The sequence below is a fragment of the Aphelocoma coerulescens genome, chromosome 2, assembly GCF_041296385.1.
Source record: "Aphelocoma coerulescens isolate FSJ_1873_10779 chromosome 2, UR_Acoe_1.0, whole genome shotgun sequence".
NCBI lineage: Eukaryota > Metazoa > Chordata > Aves > Passeriformes > Corvidae > Aphelocoma > Aphelocoma coerulescens.
Window position 1 is genome coordinate 103,566,601 of NC_091015.1, and position 24,195 is coordinate 103,590,795.

A 24,195-nucleotide genomic window follows, 5' to 3' on the forward strand; every position below is an offset into this window, starting at 1 on the left:
AAGGTCTTTGCTTGTCATATCATTTGGTATTTTCTCAGTTAATTAAAAAAAACAGAGATCAAAACTTGTAGGAATGAGGATTTAAATTATATATTCATTTTGGTATTGTAACTGAGCCTAACAATATGGTTTTGCAGCTCAGAAGAGATACTATTTGTAATAAATTTTCATGGTTAACAGTATATGCAATGCTATGGGGCTTCAACAAACACTAATGCATTTGTAATTCCATATTTAATTAATTTGTGGAATAAATATATTTTGCAAATCCTCAACACCTCACTTCACCTCTCTGCTCAACCCACTCACCAGTGCAAGCTCATTTAAAGAAATCTGAAGGGTATAATTCAGTAAAATGTGACTGCTTTTCTCCCTGCCTTTTTTAATGAGAAAGTATAATAAAACTCTTAATTTGGTTCCATGATTATCTAAAATCTAACACACTGCAAACCTACTACCATGAGCAATAAGGAGCATGTCTCTTAGTGTTTTGTGCAGCTGAGGAATGCACCCAAGTAACTGTGTTTTCATTTGTGTTGTGCAGCAGTCTCAGAGAGTCTATTTGGATGAATTTAAACTAGAAAGTGCTCACTCCCCAGCAGCACACCTAATGCATACCAGATGAAACTGGGCATTCAGACCGTGGAATCATACCAGAACCAGCCAAAAGTAAACCCCATGGAAACATGTACAGTAGGGATGTCAGGTGTGCCTGTAGGTCCAGTTTCTGAGAACAGATCATCTTGACATGCTTCAGCTTTAACTATATAATTTCACAAGGCTAAAGCAGTAGAGTGTTGTACATAACAGGACAGCCTGGACAAATGGAACCCAGCAAGGCACAGATCCATGCCCAAGTAGCCTAGTTTCCAGATGTGTTTTATTATGTCTATTTTATATTATATTTTAAATCTAGTTTCCTCAGTCATGTTCACAACCTCTGACTGTAGTTCAAATGGACTGTGCAGGGTTACTTGAACACACCAAGTGCAGTCAGTCCCTTGCCAAATATTGGGTAGGATGAATCTGCAGAGTAGGAAGTGAAACATAAATCCTGGACTTCTGAATTGAATAAAAGCACAGGATTGATTAGTCAAGCAATCACAATCTGAACTGGCTTGGATTAATCAAACCTTCTGCTGCTCTGAAAGCAGCAGTTTACCTAATGCCCTGATGTTTTGGAGTGAATGAAGCTCAAAGCTTTGTGTTTCAGGGCTAAATCACATAAATCCTGTTTTACACCCACTCACCCAAACACACCTCCACACCATGCCTGTTTCATTTTCCCAGATTGTATGCATTTGCCTGTCAACAAGGCCAGTATTAAACCTGCTCATTCACAAAATTTCAGTCCCTCTAAATCTCATGGTCTCTGATGCTTGCTGTCTCACTGTTTGCAAGGTGACCTAACTCTTCCACAACCACTGTTTTCTAAGACCTTGAAGTCAGTCCCATGAGAAGCCTGGATCTGAACAACTAGAGCTGCCCTTGGTTTTCAAAAGTCATTAAGAATAGAACAACTTCCACTGTCTTCTTGGAGCTGCTGGATAGATGATAGAAGTCCTGAATCTCCTGAAGGACGTAGCCAGGTTACCAAGGAAAAAAGATCAGAGAACAAAACGTCTACTAAGCATTGCACTAAATAGCCAAAACAACCAGTTATCTGTGGATTCAGCTGTCCTGCAAACTCAACTTTCAGAAAATATCAGTGTTATGCGAACCACTGCAAATATTCACTATTCCTGAGTTCACTGTGCTAGCAAGACATACTAAATAACTGGGTTTCACATTGGTCTTGTGAACTAGAGCTTCCATGGCCGGTCAGCTGAAAGTCCTAAAAACAGAACTGGTCAGGTAGTCTTTGCCAAATGTATTATTCAAAGAGTACTGCTGTTACTCATCAAAATTGTTCTTCAGCAAACTGCTTTTAGCAGCACTTGACCAATTGTGTAGCTGGCTGAATATTATTCACTGAATAAACTAATTAATGTATAATAGCAATATTTGCTGAATAATTTATTTGAGGAATATTCTTTTCAAGTATTTGACAGGCTCCATTAAATTCCAATAAAATCTAAGGCATCACCTAATTAAAAGTAATTAAAAGTCTGTTTACAAAAATTTGCCTTATTCTTTGGTACCTGCTTTATGGCATTTGACTAACTCTCCGGTTCCCAGATAAAGTTCTAACTGGATAACATGCGCAGGAAAGCAGATTCAGACTGCTCAAAGCTTTAAACTTGTATTTTCACTATTTACACATCAAGACATGTAAAATATATGCTTCTCACAGAGGCCATGCCTATAGCCCACTTCCACTACCAAAACCTGGCCACAAAAAATAGATACATCCTATTCTTTCCTACATGTGGCACGCAGAATAGCTCAACAGAGGAGCTGTGTTGACATGTCTCACTAGAACGAGAGAGGGATAATGGACACCAGGCATGGTGATGAGTTCAGGTAAGACACAGCTTCTTAGCCTGTTGTTATATACAATAATTTCTACCTAAAACAAAAGTCATATATCTTAAAACCTGCGGAACTGTAAATATGTCTGTGAAGAAAATATTGTTCCTTTACAGACAGAATACTTTTTCTGAGCAATGTCTTCCGTGTCAGTATTTTTTAGCCTTTAGATGTCTCTACTAGATATGCCAATGTCACTGCAGAGCAGATATGCCTCAAGTGAGATTCTGCCCCAAGAGGAGGACAAAGTATGCAGAATACCCAAAGTTTGAGAGGCAAATCTACAGCTGCATTTCTGATGGAAGTGCAATCTCTACATCTTTCTTGGGCAATGTCTCAAAAATATAACCTTTCCCACTAGAAGCATCTGATGTTAATTGGAAGTACCAAAATACTGAGTTGGACTGAATCTTCTGGGAAGTATCTTGATTTTGGCCTAAGTTTATTTATTGAATTTCCTTTCCACATATGTTTATGCTGATACCTACTTCCCCAAAATCAGTTTCTGTTCTGTCTAAATGTTGCACCAGTGAAAATAAGTTCCAAAATTTGTTTACTATTTACTCGAAATACTAATCACTTATTAAATATGATTTCAAATTTCCTGTGTGGCTTGAAGCATAAATGTTACCTATTTTTTGCACATCTTGTAGCTTTGTACTCCATTCTAGGTTCTTATTTAAAATCCAGTCTAAGCTGATCTCTGTAACTGTACACAAAACATAACATGCATCGTATTTGTTTGCAGCATCATCTTGCTGCTCACAGGATTCTCAGCTGCCCATTGATGCAGAAGAATCAGTGGCCACCTTTTATTATATATCTGCATTACTCCATTCATTAGAAACCCTTTTCCTAATACTGTCTTTTTACTGATGAGCACTTGACGTGTCTCTTGGTTGTCTGCCAACCAGTCTTCTTCCCATTATTGCTGCCAGAACAACAGGACTTTCAGGAACAGACTTTATTTAAATCCTGTAGCCTTTACCTCCCACTTCTCTTTTGTTTTAGTGGGCATTTTGTCTCCCTGAAGCATCCATTCAGAATTTGGTCTCCCAGTGGTTAATCTCATTACAGATAATCCCATGTACTGAAAATCCTTCCAATAGGATAATCTTGTGAACAGCTTCCCTCTGCTGCCTTCCCACCATTCTTTCAGGGCTGAATTATTTTGATCTATTAAATAAATGGATCTCACCTACATATAATAGTTTTCCCCTTAGACTAATTGGTTGGTACTGAATTACTAACCTCACACTTTGCATTCGGTCCTATTTCTTTACTGGGCAATAAAGAACCAGGCTGATGTTTTGGTCACTCACCACTGACATGTATGAAAAAACTGCAAGATGGCCAACTAGTTTCCCACTCAAAGACTGGTGACAAAAGGAGGCACAGGCTTCTGAACAATATTATTACTCAGTTTATTAATACCTGTACATTATCTGTAGAATATGGAGATGGTAATTACTATTTTAATTTCATTGGAAATTAACTACATATAAATCTAAATATCATCTTTCAACTAATATGCACAAGAGTATGTTAATTTATACTTGCACCTGTATGTGTAGATACTGCATAAATAATGCTTAAATCATAACTACAAGACATACAATTCAGTATTGTAGCTCTAAAGTTTAAGCGATACCTGCTTAACGCAGTTCCATGCAAATAGGCGCTGTAAATCAATTTGTAAAACTTTTGTCATGTATAAGTGAAATAAAATTTAAATTTAAACAGTCTATACAGAATCCATGTTTATCAAATTTCTGTATTCATAGCAATCCTGTTTACTCAAGGAAATATTATTCTTACTGTTGTATTAGAGCGAACAAAAATTCCACAGGTTTTAAGTAATTAACATACTCAAGATTTAAAGATTGAAATGCTGTTTCCTAATACAGCTCTTCTGCAGCTGTATGCATGCTCTACTAAGCAACTCATTACAATATTCCTGACAAGCACTCTACACCCAGTTCTTTTCATACCGAGCCTTTGAGAACGCTTGACCTTTTTTCCAAAAGGGGACTGGATGAGGTAAGGATAGCTTTGTTTGCCAAATCAGAGTGGAATCAGGTATTTGAGATCAATTGTATATTACTAAATGGAGACACTTTACATTTTTCCTAATTTATCTTTTAGCATATGCTGAAAAATAAATAGTATTCAGGCACCAGATATGAATCCACCATTCCCATTTTTCCATCTTCAGAGAACTGAAAAATCTAGTTTCTTCCAACATTTGATAGCTAACTTTTAATAGCTGGAAAATAATCAAGAATCTGTCAACCTCATAAAGCTAATCTTAGGGTGTTATAGCTCAACACTTCCATATCTTTTAAGTTAGGAAAACTAAATACTTCCAGCAACTAGAAAACTTGTTGCCATATAGTGTAATTGAAAACTTCTGTTTCCTACATGATCAAAGGATGACTAATCTATCATATACTTCGTTGCATTATGCAGAATATGAGCTAAGTAATTAGCTAGAAGCAAATCTTTTTCATTATTTATCATGAACTGTTTTCCTCCCCAAATTAGCAGTAGCACAGTAGGCGCTAAATAATGAAAAGCTGCCAAGAAACTCCTCTAATTCACTTAAACTTATTACATTACCAAATATTTCTAATGAAATTTGATTGCTGTCAAAAAAAAAAGAGGAAAGAAGTGGATTATTCTTATGTGTTTTCGGAAACAATACATATTTCAATTCTTTTGAAGCACTAGCAGCAATACAGAAACATTCATATTTCAACCAAGTTAATTATTGTTTTCTCATCTGAAAAAGGAACTGGCATTTTGCTGACAATATACAGATTTTTCTCTGTCTTAAACATACTTTTGGAGCACTCACTAAACAGTAGTAATACTTAAATTCTGCGTAGGAGTGACTGGTAGCATACATTTCATGGTTTACTTAGTGGCAAAATTGTTTCAACAATTGTGCCCTTTAATTATATAAAAATTACTTTTATTACTTATGTTTTCATTCTTTTTCTGCATCTGGCAGTCTTTCACGAAGAACTAAACAACTATTACTCCATCATTGTAAACTTTGACATGAAAAATACTTTGTTCATCTTTGTGAATAATGCAGCATTTCTTCTCAAAAATAGTCAAGCAAAAAGTAGTTTATACTTTCTGACTGTTTCATGCAGAACAATTATCAGAAACATTTGATCTTCCATATTCTGGATTATCTGTAGCCCTTGAGTTATTTTTGTTCAAAGAAGTCTTCTTTTGTTTTCTAAGGAAGACTGATGCAATATTTCTTTTAAATTTACTGTCAAAGTTATGATATGTTCACACCTCATTTACCCATCAACGCACCTAAATAACACTTTAGCTCAGCTTCATGTCAATTATCACACGTTATCATATGTGGTGTACTGAACTAATCATTCAAAGTACTGTGTCCCATAAAACCAATATGACAAATATAAATAAATATAATACAATCATTTTTAGATACCCAGCACACTGACTACACAGCAACTGCTGTACAGATGCATTTTAAATGTAACTTTTTGAATGTCAAAGCTAGTAGTGTTTATAGCTTCATAATTTTTTTTAACTTAGGATTCTGTTTTTTAAAAAGTCAGTGCAAGTATAAAGTATGTTAAGCCTATGAGTGTATAGTACTCCTATTTGAGAAGCCTTGATCTTAGACCAGTTGGGCTGAGAATATAAAACAGCCTTCAGAGCAGCAGCTCAGTATGAGTCATTCTGATATCCCTCTGATGGGGTGAATACTAATAATACATCTCTCTGTTTGTTGTACTGAGATTTCTTTTTTCCCTCACTCAGACAAGGGAGGGAAAGCTTTATGCTTCTCTCCTCATATAAATGAGTCCATATCTGGCTTGAAGGAAGTTTTCCACCACAGTTCTCTGGGCCTTACTGTAAGTTCAGAAAAACACGACTTATTTTCCCTGTTCAACATCACAGCTCAGAATCTCCTCTCTACAGGAGAGAGGTACAACAGAGTGAAGCTGGAGATGTTCTCCAACATACAGGCTGCAAAGTCAAATGAGAAAACTCTGTCAAGCCCCTTGATCCTTAAAGTTGCAGTCAGAGACTTTTTCCCTTCTCATAGTACTCACGCAACCTTTGCCATAAAATACTTATACAAACACTAAACATCCACATTCCACATGGCCATTAGTCACAAAGGCTTCTTCCTTGCACAGTTCTGCCCTGCTGTGGTGGAAGAGAGGGGGAGAAAAGAGCTAACAATTACAGTCTCTGGTCTTTAGCTCTGTGATTTCTGTTTCAGGTGTGTTGTTAAATTATTACAAAGAAACTTATTTTTTGGTGTTTTTTAACGGCTGGAAACATATTTCTGGTGTTTCTATCAAGTGTTGCTTTTCAGACCTTTCAGATCTACCTGAAAAACAGCGCCAGTACTAGCCAGCTGCTCAGAGGGAAGCACTTTTCAGACCACATTTTCCCACTGAGGTACCCAAGCCTTATTTTCTGGTATCTGCATAACTACAGGAATTTCAGCTACTTCAAGGCAAGTGTTTTGCAAGAATAGTCGCAGCTTGTGCAGCTCGACTATTACACTTTAGTGGAGAATTGCAACCATTTGTGGTTAATGGGTAAATGACTGAATAAATAGCCACTAACAACATTTTATTTTACCACTAACTAATATTCTTAATTCTCTCTCCTTTCCAAAAGACCATGTTAGCTTGCTGCCATCCCTCTCTAGGAATTCATTCACAATTAAGCTCCTGGTGACTCTGTCAGCTGCTCAAAACACTGTAAGAAAGGTAGATTGAATAACTGAAAATCTAGCTGGCTCTAACTTTTCACAGCCTTGTTCATTACATTGGCACTAATAAACATCTGTAATCTACTTCATTATTTCCTTTTCAAAAGGACATGTGACCAGAATCCATCTCTAATCCAAGCTGAATATAACTTTGCTTTCATTAACAAGATGTCAGGCAGTCTTAATTTTGTATGATTTCTGTATAAGAAAATATATGCTGTCACAGCATTTGCCAGAAAGGAACAGAGATATCTGCAGGGACATATAATTAATGCAGTAACTAATAGTCACCACAAAGAATCATATTACCAAATAAAATAATCTATTAGCTCATAAAGAATATTTTTAATGAACTACTTTAAAAGAATTACAATGAAAGGTTATGCAGGAGCAGAAGTAGCTATATATCTTCTAATATTTGTACTTCTTTTTAAACATCTATTTTTCATTTTGGAGTTTCTTATTCCCTTAGGTACAGCATGAACTTAAAAGCAACCTAGATTCTTCACAGGATTTTTAGAGTGTATGATGGATCAATAATTTGTTGGTTTGTTTATGAAATATGCCAACTTACTGGGACAGGGTCATTTTTAAGAGGAAAGAAAGATCAATATATATGTGCATAGATTTATGGGTGTTTTTGTTGCAATCAAAATAAGTCTTTTTGTTTAAAGAACTCTAAAAGGCAAGCTAGGCTTTTCTTTTTCATCAGTGCATTGGCTTGAGCAGTCCATTTTAATACTAAATGCTAATAAATACTACTTGTGAATCTTTCAGTCTGTTAAAATCCCTTTGGAGTTAAATTTAAGTAGAGTAAGTTCTAAAAACACAGGCAACAAGCCTACTAATACTTTTTAAACATGGTGATGACTACAATGTGTTCGCTTCTTTTTAAATATGTGAAATGTTTGCCTTGAACTATGGATTCTATCCACTGCTGTACTTTTTCTGCCTTCGGGTTACCTGGATAGAAGTTTCTCAGGAGAGAAAAACAACACTAGATGGGTGGGACAAGGGTTTGGACCCCCCTTTTCCTAGCTGTATCCCTCACACAGGGCCACAGCTTTTTCTTTTCTCTTGCAGCAGCAATGCAGGTGTGACATCTGACTTGTGTTAGTTTTCAATGTCCTCAGTGCCCTGTAAACTCTAAAATTATAATACTAAATTTACCTATTACCTGCTACTTTTGATGTCAAAGCTGAAGACACAGAAGCAACATGAGCACCACTGAAAGGGTCCAAAGCCAGGTTGGAAGGGGGTTTAAGAAACCTGATCTAGTGGGTGGCATCCCTTATCATGGCAGGGGGGTTGGAACCAGGTGATATTTAAGGTCCTGTCAAAATCAAACCATTCTATGACTCTCTAAGTCCCTTGGGGTTTCAGTGATCCTAATACTGTTCTCTAATTGCTTTTCTACCTGCCATGAGCATAGGAACCCATCTCCTGATGGCACACAGGACTTTTGCAGCCACTCATCACACATCAACCAGAGTTTTAAACTGGGTGCATCTCAGCCTACCTAACCCCTAAGGTTCACTTTGATTATTTTTGTATTCTCAGATGCCATACAAAACAAAAATGGTAAGATGGTGATAGTGCTGCATATACAATATCTAACTTTTACCTAGAAGATACAGCATTCATCTCTCAGAGAGGTAAGAATAGTCAGTCTTCCTCTTCTTGGGCAGGCCAGGTCATAATTCTGTAAAATAATCCTAGGAAGAGGGATATCATCTCCTTTCTAAAACGCTGAGCAAACCTTTTCCACATGTAACCTAAGGACTAGACTCTGTATCTCCTAGGTAATCTACTGTAAGATGAACCTAAAAGTGATGTGAGTTTTGACATCTGTTTACCATTAAAATATCCAGAATCCTTCAAACCCACACAGGCCACTTAGCAGTTGTTATCTCACGTACACAAACAGGTATGATGCATGCCCAAACAGAATGAGGCATGTTTAACCTTTCTATATGTTCTTCAAGAGGGGATTGAATTGAAATATAAAAATGGAGCTCATTGTAGTCAGTTATTCCCTGAATTCTAGTCACTGCATAGCCTCTCACTGAACACAACAGATCTGAGACCCAGACTTTTCATGTGACAGTACATTCGCTTTTGTTGCTGCTGGTGTGGATGCAGTCTTGATTTACTGAAAAAAAATCAGAATAAATTGGCCACTACCTCCCTTAGCAGATCTGTTCCACCCATGACAGAAAAGGTCTATCTTTCAAATCAGAGTAAATAGTGAAATCAAAGACACTTTTGTTTCTTCCCCATTTTACACCTAAAGGATGAAGATGATGAAATAATATTATATACAGATTATATAATAATGGAAATAAAATACATATTAGAAGAAAATTAACTATTTTATTTACTGGATTGCTAACTGCACTTAAGTGATAACCTTTTTTGTTTGAAAATGTAATTAAGGAATGGAATGTAGTATTCTTTGATAAAAAAATATACAAAAAAATATACAAATTACATTCCGTTCTTCATGCAGGTTAATTTTTTGCATACTTTGTCCATAATTACAGTGTAATTCCACAAACTTTGCTTAGAAAACAAGAGACCACAAAATTGATTTTTACTGCTTGGGCAACTAAGCTAGTCTATTGATCTCTCAATTCTTTGTGTGATTTCAGATAGCTTCCTTAAAATATACTAGAACAGTCAAGGGTTTCTGTGGGAAGAGAATAACATGATGCAAGTCACCTACTAAACACAGTTTATTCAAATGTTTACCAAATTCTGTTTTCTTCCTCAATGAATACTTTCCTGTTTTCCCTCTTTCCCTCTCCCTGCTTTCCAGAGATATCAAAGGCATCATTAAAGAAACAAAAAAGAGAAATCAAGGAAAAAAAACAAGTTTACTTTGTTATGAAAAATTCAAATAGGCTATTAAAACAAGAAGAAATAGCAAATAAAATATTTAAAGTATTTTTTTAAAGATGCTATTATTAAAATTTTGATTGTGATGTGTCTCAGTCAGAACTGAGAAGTGGAACTGCCCCCCCTTCTTTAGTATGCCAAAGGTTCCCCAAAATAGCCATTTAAACAAAGTAATTGATTATCTTCCATATGTTTTTATTCTCGGAATTAAAAGAAATGTGCAAATTATCCAGGAAATTTATTTTTCATTGCTTTAATCTTCAATTTTATTACATTATCAACAAAATGATCGGAAAATCATAAAAAAAAAAATCTTTCAAGGCTTTACAGAGTAGCCTGCAACTTTACAAAAGTTACCAGAGGAAATTTACCTTTCTTGTCTTGTTCTGACTCTTTGGCTGTCATGGGTAAAATTCTTAGTTGCTGTCCTACCGATTAAAAAAAAAAGGCATCAAACCACAACATTCTATTCTGTCACGGCTGTCAGAAAGGTGGAGAAAATTACCCAAGAGTTCTGTCTGTTCTTTGAATAAAATCAAGAAAAAAATAACACATTTATTTCCTTCATTTATGTTTTTATTTCTTTCAACGTGCCTGTCCAATTCTAAACATAATTCATTCTTGGGCTTTTTTCCACCAGTGTTGTTTTTATTGCCTAATTTTTAAATGAATTCAATACAACTTAAGGAGATTACATGCCACTAATAAGTACATTGGATGTCTCTGACTACACAAGTAGTGGTCAACTTCAATGGATAATTTACATATATTTATTGTTCTCTACATCAACATGCCATGATAATTGTTAAATATGAATAATTATTAATTTTATTATGAATTATGTTTCTCTTAGGTGTCTTAACTTACAGTGAGCTAAGCAAAGTGTGAAACTGTAAAATAGACTTTTCAAAATAATATTGAATTAATAAATAATAATTAATATTCCACTCTTTTGTACTTTACCGTTTAATTCACAAACTTACTTAGAGGTAATAAAAAAAGTCTATATCACCCCAGAAAGTCTATGATGCTGTGCTAAATTTTGTGTTTATTTATCCCATAAGTCCTTAGATAGAATAAATTCTGTTTGTTCAATTTGAGCTAATTAAGAACATACACAGTCAAAGAATACATTAGACCTCAAAAATGTCCAGCTGATTAATAAATCAACTTAAAATTACTACACTGTTTTCAGTAGTCTGTATTAGAAATAATATGTTCACATTTATTTTATGCAGGGCTCTCTAATATGTAAATGGATCTAATCTATGAGTCTTTGAACTCTTCATTATTTTCTATCTGTCTCTGTTACTTGTAGACAAAAATACTTCAAGAAGATCATGTGGTCTTTAGTATAGCAATGTCTGCTTTTCCAAGTTTCTACAATATGAAAAAATAATTCCTAGTAATAAAATAATAATAATAATAATAATAATAATAATAATAATAATAATAATAATAATAATAATAATAATAATAATCTCATCATGCAGGTGCTGTTTTAGGAATGTTGCTATAACAAAATGCCCGAAGTATGATGAGGTGTTACCAGTCTTTATCAATATGAAAACCAGAAACTACTTCTTGAAGATGCTAATTTATGGATTTCATTAGGTTTTGTTGAGCTGAGTAGGAAACTCTTAGTTTTGTTTTCCAATTTGCTGGGAAAGATATTCCATTAACTGAGTAGCTGTTGACTGTGCTTAATGTTAGAATTTCTGAAACAATGACTATTTTTGTTAAAACCCTTGGAGATCAGATTACATCTCACCTTGTAAGTCCCAAAGGAATGAAATTCATTACCATTGTGATCCCATTCTTTGTGCATGTTGACAATGTCTTGAGAAAAAAAAACCAGAGTGATTGAAAAGACCACACAAAACAATTTCAAAATGCTTTAGGCACAAACTATGTGAGTGACAACTACAAATTTAAGTGCTGTAATTCTTTGATTAATAGAAAGAAAGTGATTTAGATTATTTTGATAACAGCCTTTAGGAAAAAAAATGACACTTAAAGGACTATAGAAATTTGAGGTTTGAATTACTTGCCTAAGATGTGTTTTTAAAAATAACCTGTCACCTATATTTTGGAGGGAGAAGAAAGAAGCCGAGTTATTGGCTTTTTACAAAGTAAACTACCTACTGTATACTCCAGAAGTGACACTTACATTATTTCTTACTATATCCGAAACTTCAAGAACTTGAAACATATAATAGGCTATTACAGAGCCACAGTATGGACATGATAAGAAAGCAAATTCAGAATTTACTTCTAGTTTATTAAAAAGAGCAAAGCTATGGTCTCTTCAAAAAATACTTCCATACAAAGACTTCTCATTATTAATAGCAGTTTTGAAGACTGGCTACACAGATCAATAATATATAATCATCAAGTGCCAAGTACACTAAGATGAAATAAAATTACCTGTTTTAACAAGTGCATTTGAAGCCCAAATCTGCTCTAAAGTTCTACTTGTGTGACATAAAGGAAACCAATTGAACTCATTTAGGTGGTCAAACAATTAATTAGGTACCTAACCGAAACTTCCTGTTTTACTGTTATTAATTTTTCACAATGAAAAATCTGGAACTTCTCAGTGCTTTTAAACAACACCTTTTGCATAACTCAGTATCCCCTCAGGAAGGAGAAGCCCAGGAACTCTGTAGATCTGTAAAGAAAACCAACATGCTATTTCCTGCTATTCATAAACCTCTGAAACAAATTTGCATCCTCCATGCTCCCCTTCTTCATTGAAGGGTAGCTCCCAGAATTATTCTGTCCCTCACTTTGCTATATCTGTGGTCTGATTTTGTGTAAAAAGCTAAAAAGAAAAGTGAAAGATCCCATAAAAGAGTATGTTAGTCCTGTGTCACTTGCTTCCCTCTCTGATAATCCAAAAGATCCTTGTTTAGACTAAGTTTCAGCTGTTAGACCAATCACTTAGTGCTGACACCAAGTGATGTTCCTTAATAGGAAGCAAAAGCCAGCATTTGCTTAAGTTGTCATTGTCTCATTTTTGTAATCACCTTCACATTGGTTTGAGCCTTCAGTTCATTATTCAAGAAATTAATTTGATCTTACCCAAACAAGATTTCTTTTTTAGTACATCTTCAGAAAACTCTTTAATGAGATCAATCAAATAGATATTTGCATATTACACAGCTTTTAAAGAAACACAAAATTTACACTTTTTTCAGCTTTCTTAGTGCAAATAAGTACCTATAAATTAAGGGATTTGCAGATAGGCCTAACAATGAGTTCAGCCTAAAGTATTATCTACTTTGTATCTCATAATTATTTTGTTTAGAGCAACTGCAAAATCAGATGAAAATTTATAGCATGAGTCATTACTGAAGGACTTAAGAAACAAAGTTCACCCAGGCAGTAAAGCTGCAGATTTCACAGGTCCCCATGTTACAGTGTGGATACTGTAACACACGTACCAAACAAGAAGGCCCGTGGAAAAGAAATATATATAGACCCATTCTTGCTAGATGTTTCAGAGATGTTTATTTCTCCAGCCACATGGCCGGGGCTCTGCCGAGGAACTGCTCAATCACGGGACCCGAGGGTCCTTGCCCGCGCAGGGGAACACAAACCAACCAATGGGGAACGAGGCTGAGCAGGGAGTAGGGAAACCTCATGCCTCCCCACCAGGGCCCCTCTCCCAGGAAGAAGGGGGGAAGAGCCCCAACATTTCACCCATTTATTTTTAACAAAAGAGATTTAAATCTTAACATTGAAAACAACTGGATAAACATAATAAGAACAGTTTCAAAACAAAACAAGCCACCCTCCTGAGTCTTTAAATGTCCAAACAGATTCTCTGGAACATCTTAAGGCTGACAGAAGGGAGACAGGACTCTCCGGGCATGCTTTGTGGGGAAACTGATGCAGGAGAGGGTTTAATTTCTTCCCTTCCCCTTTTCATCCCTCCCTCAGCATCGGAGAGGAGTTGTAGGGAAAGGGAATTGTATAGGGAAGCCATGGGGTGAAAAACGGGTTAGGAATAAACTGGGGATGGGGTAAACTTAGGAAAGGGTTCATATTGGGTATAGGGTAAAAGGGGAAAGTAGGCTGTGGGTAGGGAAGTTGCTGGGATGGATATTGTTTATAAATTTGTGCATAATGGCTGCCTTTGACTGGAATACCTCCAGGCCCAATAACGTTTGCTGCTTGTAAACCCTTCTTTCCTTGTACTGTATCAAATTGAACAACTTCCCCATCTCCTACACTTTGCAGGTAATTTTTAGGCTTATTCCTTTTAATGGCAGTTCTATGGATGAATAAATCTTCCCCTGTTTCATCTCGTGTTATAAATCCATAGTTTTTACATTGCACCATTTCACAGTTCCTGTGATTTTCATTGCTACAACTTCTCCTATCACGTGCTTGTGTGTTTGTCGTGGGTGCCGGTCCCGCGTGGCTGCCGCCTCGCTGACTCCGATGTCTCGGTCAGGCCCCCACATTGCGGCTGCTCCGCGCTCTCCGAGCGGCGCTGCTCCAGTGCGTGTCTGGGCTCTGCGCGGCCCCGCGTTGCCATCGCCGCCGGCTCTGCACCCTGTGAGTGGTTCCGCTCCGCCAGCTCCACGCTGCTTTGAGAGCGGCCCTGTTTCAGCTCGGAGCTGCGCAGCTTCTCGTGTCGCTGTGGAAACCGCCGCTTCTCGCTCTACAGGGCTCTCCAAGCCGTGTGCTCAGAGCGTCCTGCCACACCGAGGCCCGGTTCCTGGCTGCTCGTTGGGGCCGCCTCTCTGCTGCACGTGGCCCACGGCACCCACGGCACCCACGGCACCCGCGGCGTCGCTCCCTCACTCGTGGTCGAGCAGCCAGGGACTCTGAAACAGGGATGGGGTCCGCAATAAGGCGCACACTTCCGAGGGGGTGGGGCGCATCCAGCACAGGCACCTCCTCCGACACAGCTGCAGTCACGCGCCCCTGGGATGGCCGCCGCACGGTCTCGGCCACAGGATTATGGCCATCCTCTGCTCTAGGGGTAATGGGACCATACAAATGCTCCTCAAGAGCTTCGCTGATTACAAGGGATGCACGGAGAGGTTCTATCACTAATGCATGTTTTGTTTGATCCGTTATCTCATCCCAAATCTCGTGCCAAAACCACCCGTGATTAACTCCAGTAATTCCAGGAGGATCAATATCAAAAAGTAAGTCTCGAGAAAAATAAAAGAAATTTTTGAAAAGCCATTTAGAAAAATCTTCTAGATCTCCTGGAACAAATACTTTCTTGTTTTGTTGTTCAACGATTCCTTTAACTTCTAAAAACATTTCTTTCTGTGACTCAGAGAGACAAATTTGCCATGATTCTTCCATAGTCCAGAGAGAATATCCAAACCAAGGTGAGAAAAGAGAGATCTAGAGTGGTTTTTACTCACAAATTTTCTGTCCTTAGGGATTGGGGATCGTTCTGCTGGCAATTCTCTACCATTTGTTACAGTGCGGATTCTGTAACATGCGTATCAAACCAGGAGTCCCGTGGAAAAGAAATATATATGGACTGATTCTTGCTAGATGTTTCAGAGATGTTTATTTCTCCAGCCGCATGGCCGGGGCTCTGCCGAGGAACTGCTCAATCACGGGACCCGAGGGTCCTTGCCCGCGCAGGGAAACACAAACCAACCAATGGGGAACAAGGCTGACCAGGGGCTAGGGAAACCCCGTGCCTCCCCCTCTCCCAGGGCTACATGGCAGGGGGGAAGGGACCCCGACATCCCCACTCAGTCAAACAGGAAGAGTGGTAAATTTACCTTTGTGAAGGCATTTTAAAAAAACATTTTTTTTCTCTTCAACCTCCTCAGAGGAAAAGACGCACATAGCAGGAACATTCACATAGCACATGTATTGTGAGTATTTGGGATTGTCCACTGTGAAAAGGATTCATAGTTCTTAGCATAGGTGTGGGGATCTGTTAACCCATTTCTTTTCCTATTTCACATGCTCCCCTTGTTCCCTCCCTGGCCTTGGCCACTCCCTCGGTTTCTTCCTATTTGTTTCTGTACCCCAACCCCACCCAGGGACCGCCCTTGGGCCCCTGACAAAACCATCCCGCATTCAGAGCACGTTGTCTCTCCACCTCTGAACATCATGGGGACAAGATGTGACTAAAGCCATCTCAAACCCTCATGAGAGACCCTTCTCTACCTTCTTTACCACCACTGCATTGTAATGCTGCTGGCTGCCAGAGCCAGATCGCAGGGCTGTCCCAAATGGACTCTGGGATGCGACTGATGGCATGGCCCTAGGAAACCCTCGCTGAGCTCTCAGGGAGCAGCAGCCTGCTAGGCAGAGTCCAGCGGTTACTACACATAGGAGCAATGGTTCTTTGGATAACTCATGTTAGAAGAGACTTCAAGAGGTCTCAAGTCCAACCTTCTGCACCCTATGTTGAACTTCAAAACAGAACAGAATAGAACAGAATAGTTCAGTTGGAAGGGAAGTACATCTATCCCTTAGTCCATCTGCACCTTACTCCAGTTTATCACTGCCTTTCTCTAGATGGGTTCTACGAGTGCTGAACAGCTGGGAATAACAAACAATTGAATTTTGCTGCAGTGTGCATGAACCTGAAGCTATTTCAGTTAAACCCACAGAAGTTCTTCTGATTTATTTCAGGAGAGGAAAAAATGAAGACGAATTTTTTTAGAAATTTATATCCACTGTCAGATTATGTCAGTTTTGTGCCAAAAGACTACTTGTTAGTACCCAGAAGTTTAGAACTCTAAAACCCAAAATGTCTTTCCTGAAACTCTGAAAGAGGCACAGAGAAGTGGCCATAAAGGTTCCATGAAATAGACTTAAGGTCTTTTGAGAACTCTTTCAACCCACCAAAGTCCTTAAATAAAAAGCAGAGGCCTGCGGCGGCCATCCTGCCCTTAACAAGAGCCCCATGTAGAGAGCAACTTGTTATTTGTTAACTTTGATAAAGGCCTTTTGTTCTCTAGGGAAGATGTATACCAGGGAAATGACCACAGCTATAAGCACCAGGTGGGAATGTTTTTCCTTTACCTCCTAGACTGCTGGGAGATGGCATGTTTGCATGTGTGGCTGATAAAGGTCAGAGAAGTCTGCCCTGCCAAGTGTTTGGGGGTGTAGCTGTTTTGTCTTTCCCTCTGCATGTTCCCAAAACTTTCTTAAAACTTTCCCATGGTAGAAACGTATAAATACTGAAGTTTGTGTAATAAAGTTGGATCCTGCTAGAAGAAGCAGTGGTCTCTGTTTTTTTTCCAAGCTGCTGCATAAAACATCATCTTTAATGAAGAATTTTGCACCAGCTGTTTTAAATTTTATGAACAAGAAATGGTAAATCCACAAAAGAAAACTGAATCAATAAAAGTCTCTGACATTAATGACAAGTTTTCGGAGCAGTTGCAGTTGCTTCAACTGCAGTTTTGGAAGATCTGTGGTTTCATTTGGAGGCAACTCAGGTCTCATCTTTTCCATCCCTCCCTGAACACTTAAAAGATGATCAAATTAGAATTTTTGCCCAGAGATTTTACAGATGTACTGGCAGTTGGGTCATTGCTGAGTATGAAGAGGTCATGGGAGGCCATTCAGTCGAACATATGGCTCAAGGCATGCTTAACATCAAAGCTAGATTAGATTGCCTAGGGCCTTGTCCAATCACATTTTGAAACTCTCTGAGGATGGACATTTCACAACCTGTCCAGACAAACTGTTTTCCAGTTCACTAATGCAGTAATGGTACTAGAAAAACTAGAAGCCGTGGGAAGTGTCTGACAGACACGGGGACGCTAGGGATTTCCTTTCCTTCTAGCAGTAAGTGAGGCAGGGCTCCATGTCACATAGGACTGCTCAGACAGAGGGTTCCCAAGAAGTGAGTTACACTTCCACAAAGACTGAAGAGTACTAGGTTCTGCAACCACGTGCAATTCCTGGCCACATGAGAACCTAAGACTTTTACTGGTGGCTGAGCCTGCCCTTGTCTGAAAGAGTAGAATGAGTGTCAGTGATACCAAAAAATTGATCTGGAATATTAGAAACTGGCTTATGCTGTTATTCCAGGAAACAAGAACAGGGTGGAGAGGAGCTGAAAAGCTGGAAACAGCCCCAGGTTCCCTTCAGCTTTCTGTATGCTACCAAATGATGATGTAAAAATCAGTGAAAACAAATCACTTGCACTGCTAACACAAAAGAAAGTATGTTGTTTTCAATAATTTGTTGCACAACTGAAGTTCTGAACACAGACTTGATGTCAGTCATAAGACTGTTTTGGAGGAGAGAGATGGCTTCATAGCAGATAACTGTTTCTTAATAACAATGCAGCTCTTCATTTATAAGCAGCTCCATGACTCTGACACATACTTAGCTTTTTCCATGTTCTTCCCTTTACTGCCCTTCAATCATTACCTAACCAACTTCCTTTGCATCTCTTTTTGAATGATTCATCTCCTACTAAAATTAACTGTGGAACTGACAAGGTAGGACCTGCTATGAACAGCTTACTCCATTTATGCTCTACATTATTTTCAACTAGTCTATTTAGATTGTCAACTCTGTGTTTGTACATGGCTTAGCAAAATGGGGATCAATACTTGGCTGACCCTTAACCACTGTAATAATAAATATGATTAATAACAATGTCAGGATTTTTTTTTTCAGTCTAAGAACACTACCAGAAACACATTCATTGAGGAAAGATGAAAACCACAGTGGTTACCACTGCTCTGTTCTCTCCTTTCCACCTGTTGTTTTGATCCAGATACACAAAGCTAAATAGACAGTCATTCTGCCTCAAACTTTGCTCACTTTTTTCACTGTATGAAAGATAAGCCCCTGCTACTATACAGAGAGCAATAGTTCATTCAGTCTTCAATATCTGATATCCTTTACTTTCCAAAGTTACCTTTGGATCATTAAAGAATTTTATCAGCTAGACCTTTTGCACTCTGATAGTAATCAAGAGGAGAAGGTATGCTCCAATGTCTGCACACTGATAAGAAAGTCCTGCTCAGAAAAAATAAATTACCATATTTTGCCTTACTTAACACATTCATTTTTGTTGAACTGTAGTCTGTCTCAGAGTATGATCAATTAAAATTACTGCTTTTCATGCAAAACAAGATCATTATGATGTTCTACCACCTTCCCATTCTGTATTTAGCTGGCTATGGTCTATTGTGCTTGTCATAAAATTACCTTATAAGCATTTGTAGGCAAGATTATTTATAACACGTTATACAGAACCTAGCACTTCTTAATCAGAACACTTTTATTGTAAGTGCTATCAATAACTTATAAGGGGGGGAAATAACATTAATATTTTTATATTTAACTAATTGTAATTTTTCTGTTTGAAAATGTGATGTTCAGGGATTGATAAATGCTCCTTTGAGGTAAAAATGAGTCAAAATCACATAATCCCTTCTACCTTTATGAGCAGAGGTGACGCAAATTAGCAATTTTTGATCTATGGATATATCTTGTCTGCAATTAGGTACAATCACTGCCATGGCAGGCAGTTACTATCACCAGATGCAATTTCTTGTGCAGATGTTCATATTAAAATCAGAAATGCACGCAATAGCCCCTATATGCAAGACTGAATACATGTGGCAAAAGCAGCTCCTTAAGAATAATTGTGTTAGCTCCTTACAATAATTTTGCTAGAAAGGTTTTTGCATGGGGAAGGGAAAAATCTATCAGAGACACCTGCTTTTTGCCATAGCTGAGTGCATTTTCACCTCTCTTCTCTATACCCTGATATGCTTATGATGTATTCCAAAATAGTCCAACATCTCACAAACTGATGGATAGCAATTCTTCCCGCAAAAATTACTGTGACAAAGGTGTGATGCAGGCAGGGACTTGAGAAATACATACATTCTAAATACAGCAAGTGTGCATGGGGTGGGGGATGCAGAGGCAAGAGGCAGATCATCCTTATCAGCTGGAGATGTTGGGGTTTTTTACTGGCTGCTTTTACAGCAGCTGAAATCTTTTGAAATCATCCTTCACCAATCAATTCATACCGAGCTCTAGCTCTTCTCACTATGCTGTTTTTCTGTCCTTCCCTCTGGATGGTCTTGCTGACCTTGATTCAGTGGACGAAGATGATGAGGATGAAAACATAACTATTCAGACAGAGAGCAAAAGCACTCAGACAAAAATATTTACACTGGGTATTTAGGCCCACAGGTGAGGCAGCTGAATCTAATAGTGTATCAAGTTCAGAAAGGACTCAGGCGCTGAAAAGGCATCACCTTCTCCAGCAGGTGATCCTAATGATTAGGCTGTATATCTAGAAAAGAAAAATCAGGACCTGTAGTGACTGGGAGAACTAATAATTATTACAATGTTAAAGCTAATATACCAGAAGTTGAGTGTCTGAGAGAGGAAAGAACTTTTAGCCAAACTGTTTAAGTTTTGATTTTGTTTCTGCAAGAATATTGACTTAACTCAAAAAAAGAGTGTTGAACTTTCTATTTTCACACATTTTAGTACAAGAATACTTACATTAAATATGGGTAATGTTTTCCATTTTTGATCACTCTATACTAAAAAGTAAAGACAAAAAAATCTTTAAATACAATGGTCTTTCAGAACACTTACATCAACAAGAACTGGAAAGAGAAAATAACCCATTTTTAAGTGTTGTGTAAGATTTCAGAAAATCTAAATGTATCCTCTGTCATGGCCAGACAGGCAATCAAAAAAAATATCCCCCCAAAAAGGCCAAAACTTGGTAATGCAGGTTGTTTATACTAATGTCTCTGCAACATATTTAAGCAGATTCTTAAAATATGAAGTAGTGCCTCCAGTTTCCTTTGATCTATTAATGTAATCAATATTGTCACACTAAGTATTTATTGTATGAAGTGAACTGTACTTACAAAGAAGTAACACAGTGCTATTGTGACAGTGAGAAGCAGCAAGACCTGTTCTGGATGTTCTGACCAGGACTGGTAACATGCTTGCTGCACGATGTCTTCTCACAGAGCTTTACAGTTACTCATTTCTACTGAGTGCCACAAAGAAAGGAATGCTGAATCCTCGCTCTCCACATAATTTTCTCTGTTTTACTGTAAAAGTTACTAATATGGGATTAGAGAGAGGAAGACAGCCACACACCAACAGAATGCAATGATTTTATTCTACATTGCCTTTGCAATTGTGACTTAGTGGCAGATACTTACCTTAGCTTCCAGACATGCCTATCTTAAGATTCTGGGAATACTCTGGCCTCCAGAAAGTTTGCAAGCTAGAAAGCAGGACCCAATTCTGATGCATACAGCACTTATGCTAACAATATTCTTCTTTCAAGTGTAAGGTAGAAGATTCCTGACAACACAGTTTCAGTAGAGTCAGTCCACAGACAGCAAAATATTACCACAGTATTCCTAGCATGAATTCCCTGGGAATACACAGGACTCTGAGTCAAACTGTGCTGCAGTTTGGTAAGGGCCAACTCTGTCCAGCTCTGCCAAGCAGAAAAGGCAAAGTGTAAAATGACATTGGCTAGACAGAGCAGGTATCATTGCCTAGGAGGGCTTCTATTTCTCATGTTGTCAACATAAGCTCTAAATTCAGTGATAAATAGAGAGCTGGATATCAAGCCTGAGGAAAGGCAACTAATAATGATTCCATATTAGCTGTTAGAAACATTCATTCAAGACATAAGATCCTGGATCCTGTAGCACTGCAGAGTCTTTCAGGCTTCATAAAAACACAGATTCAAGGTTTTAATTAGCACTGTGACAGTTTTGAAACTTCTGTCAATCAATCTTTAAGAAAAAAAAAATACTTGTCAAGTTTGCATACCCAGGGAGAGTTAAATTGAAATTAAAGTGAATTTTAAAAGACGGGAAATAATTAGGGCATCAGGAAAAAGAATTCAGAGACAAAGAAAGCTGTAAGAAGAGAAGTATGTTACTAATTATGCTTTTTACTTTTTATAATTAATCCTCATTTCAGTCTCAGCTCACTTTTAATAAAAATAATGAATGATTATACAAGCAGTGCTGTACTGCCCAATATTTCGTTATGCAGATTTCCCACTTCATGAGCATACATACAAACATGCCCAAATGAGCAAGTGTGTGCCCATCAGAAATGCAGTAGAACGGTCTACACTACATGAATGAGACTCCCAAACTCATATGCAGTTTATTAGCATATTCACTAAGCCCAGTTTCAAGTGCAAAAGCAAAGTTGTGCATTCCCTAAAGTCAGCTTGAGAAGATTACAGAGGATGTTCACACAGAACAAAAGGGTATCAGCATCAAACAATCCCATTCTTCAGTCAGTGCAGCCCCAATGCAAAAGCTGAAATCTGGGAGGATTGTAAACCTTAGCTCGTCAAAGACGACTGTGGGAAAAACATAAGACTAATGTGAGACAGGCACCCAAAACAGTGAGCTCAAGAGAGTCTACACAGAGCAAAGCAATGAGGGAGTGAAACATGGAGGAAAACCTGACATTTTGTTCTGAACAGACAGCTAGGGAACAGAAGGGAATGCATGAGAAACCCTCACTGGAGAAGACAAGCAAGACTTTATTTCGCTAAAGGAGAAATGTTAATGATTTTCATAGCTCCTGAAGCTACTATATTCATATAAACACCTATATGGGAGTGAGAAGATGTGCACACATGGTTCATAGATAGAAACATATACAAAACATACCAAATGTGATATATAACTATATACTAAAACCCCTCTATCTACAAGGTCAGTAAAGAGATGCAGTGTCACTTACACTTTTTGAAATAAGTAGCTGTTCTTGGTGCATGCCTGAAATGTCTGAATTGCTGTGAGGGAAAGATCCCAATGCTGTTGTCTTTTCAGAGAGGTCTAAGAAACAGAACTAAATTACATACCCAGTGAATAGGAATGATATCTATAACTGCTGTGGTTGTCCTGAAACATGTCTGACTCACTAAGCAAAAGGAGCAGCCTTCTGCAATGCTTTGTGAACCTGACAATTAAGCAGCAAGACAGGAGTAGGAAAATTCTGCTCCGAGCTAGCAAAGCTGTTCAATTCCCAGGCATTTTCTTACTTTATAAGCCCTACCTTCATCATTAAAGAAATATGTGAGATCACTTCAAAGTTTCACAAACTGCTAATACTTCAAATTGCCAAGATAAACAGATTTCCGTGACTCCTACCTGCCTTTATGCGTGTACTCTTTTTCAGCTGGCACGTGTACAGTATCTGAAAGTATATTACAAACCAAAATGATATTCACTATTTATCTTAGCCCTGTGCATTGAGGCTTTATTTGCTGATACTTCTAATGTATGCCCTGTGAGAAGTGTGTTTCGAAATACATCCTTTAGTGTCTAACAGTGTTTTAACGTCCTAACATCCTTTAGTGTTTTAACAGACATGTCACTGCAAACAAGCACAGACATATACTGTGACACTTGAGTTCTTCATTAGAACAAATACTGATCTATACAGTTTTTCTTTTGTGTATAGAGAGTAAAGCATCAGATAGCTTCAGAAAGTCAATTAAAAAGAGAGATGGTGCATCTTAATCACAGGGCTTTTCCTATCTGTTTTTTCCAGTAGTTACTTAAAACCACTAACTTGAAATCAGTCACACGCTGTCTTCAGAAGTTCACTCAATCAAAGGGCCAAGCTCTGAGCAATCAAAGATCTTAAATCACTGGAGCGCCCAACATCAGCCACAGGAGGATTAAAAATCCAGTAGCCAGAACTCAATTCTTCGATCTAGCGAGCACCAGCGCATTATGAGAAGTCCCTAAAGCCCTAGATCACAGCCCAGCCTTTGCCTACTGTGGAGCTAAGTGGAAACCGTCTTTAATTCCTTAGGAGATCCTATCTTGCCAGATGAAAATAGATATTGGCCTCTGTGTGTAGGATGATTAGAAGAATGGAAGAGGATTAAACAAGATGCAAGGGGAAAGGCTCAGAGTGGCTCATTTACATGGTATTAATGCTGACAGATAGGTGTTAACAGAACAGAGCAACCTAAAGGCAAAACTGTATCTGAATTAAAGCTGCATTTATTTACTCAAGTTATAAAGGGATTAAGTCCTGTTTATTTT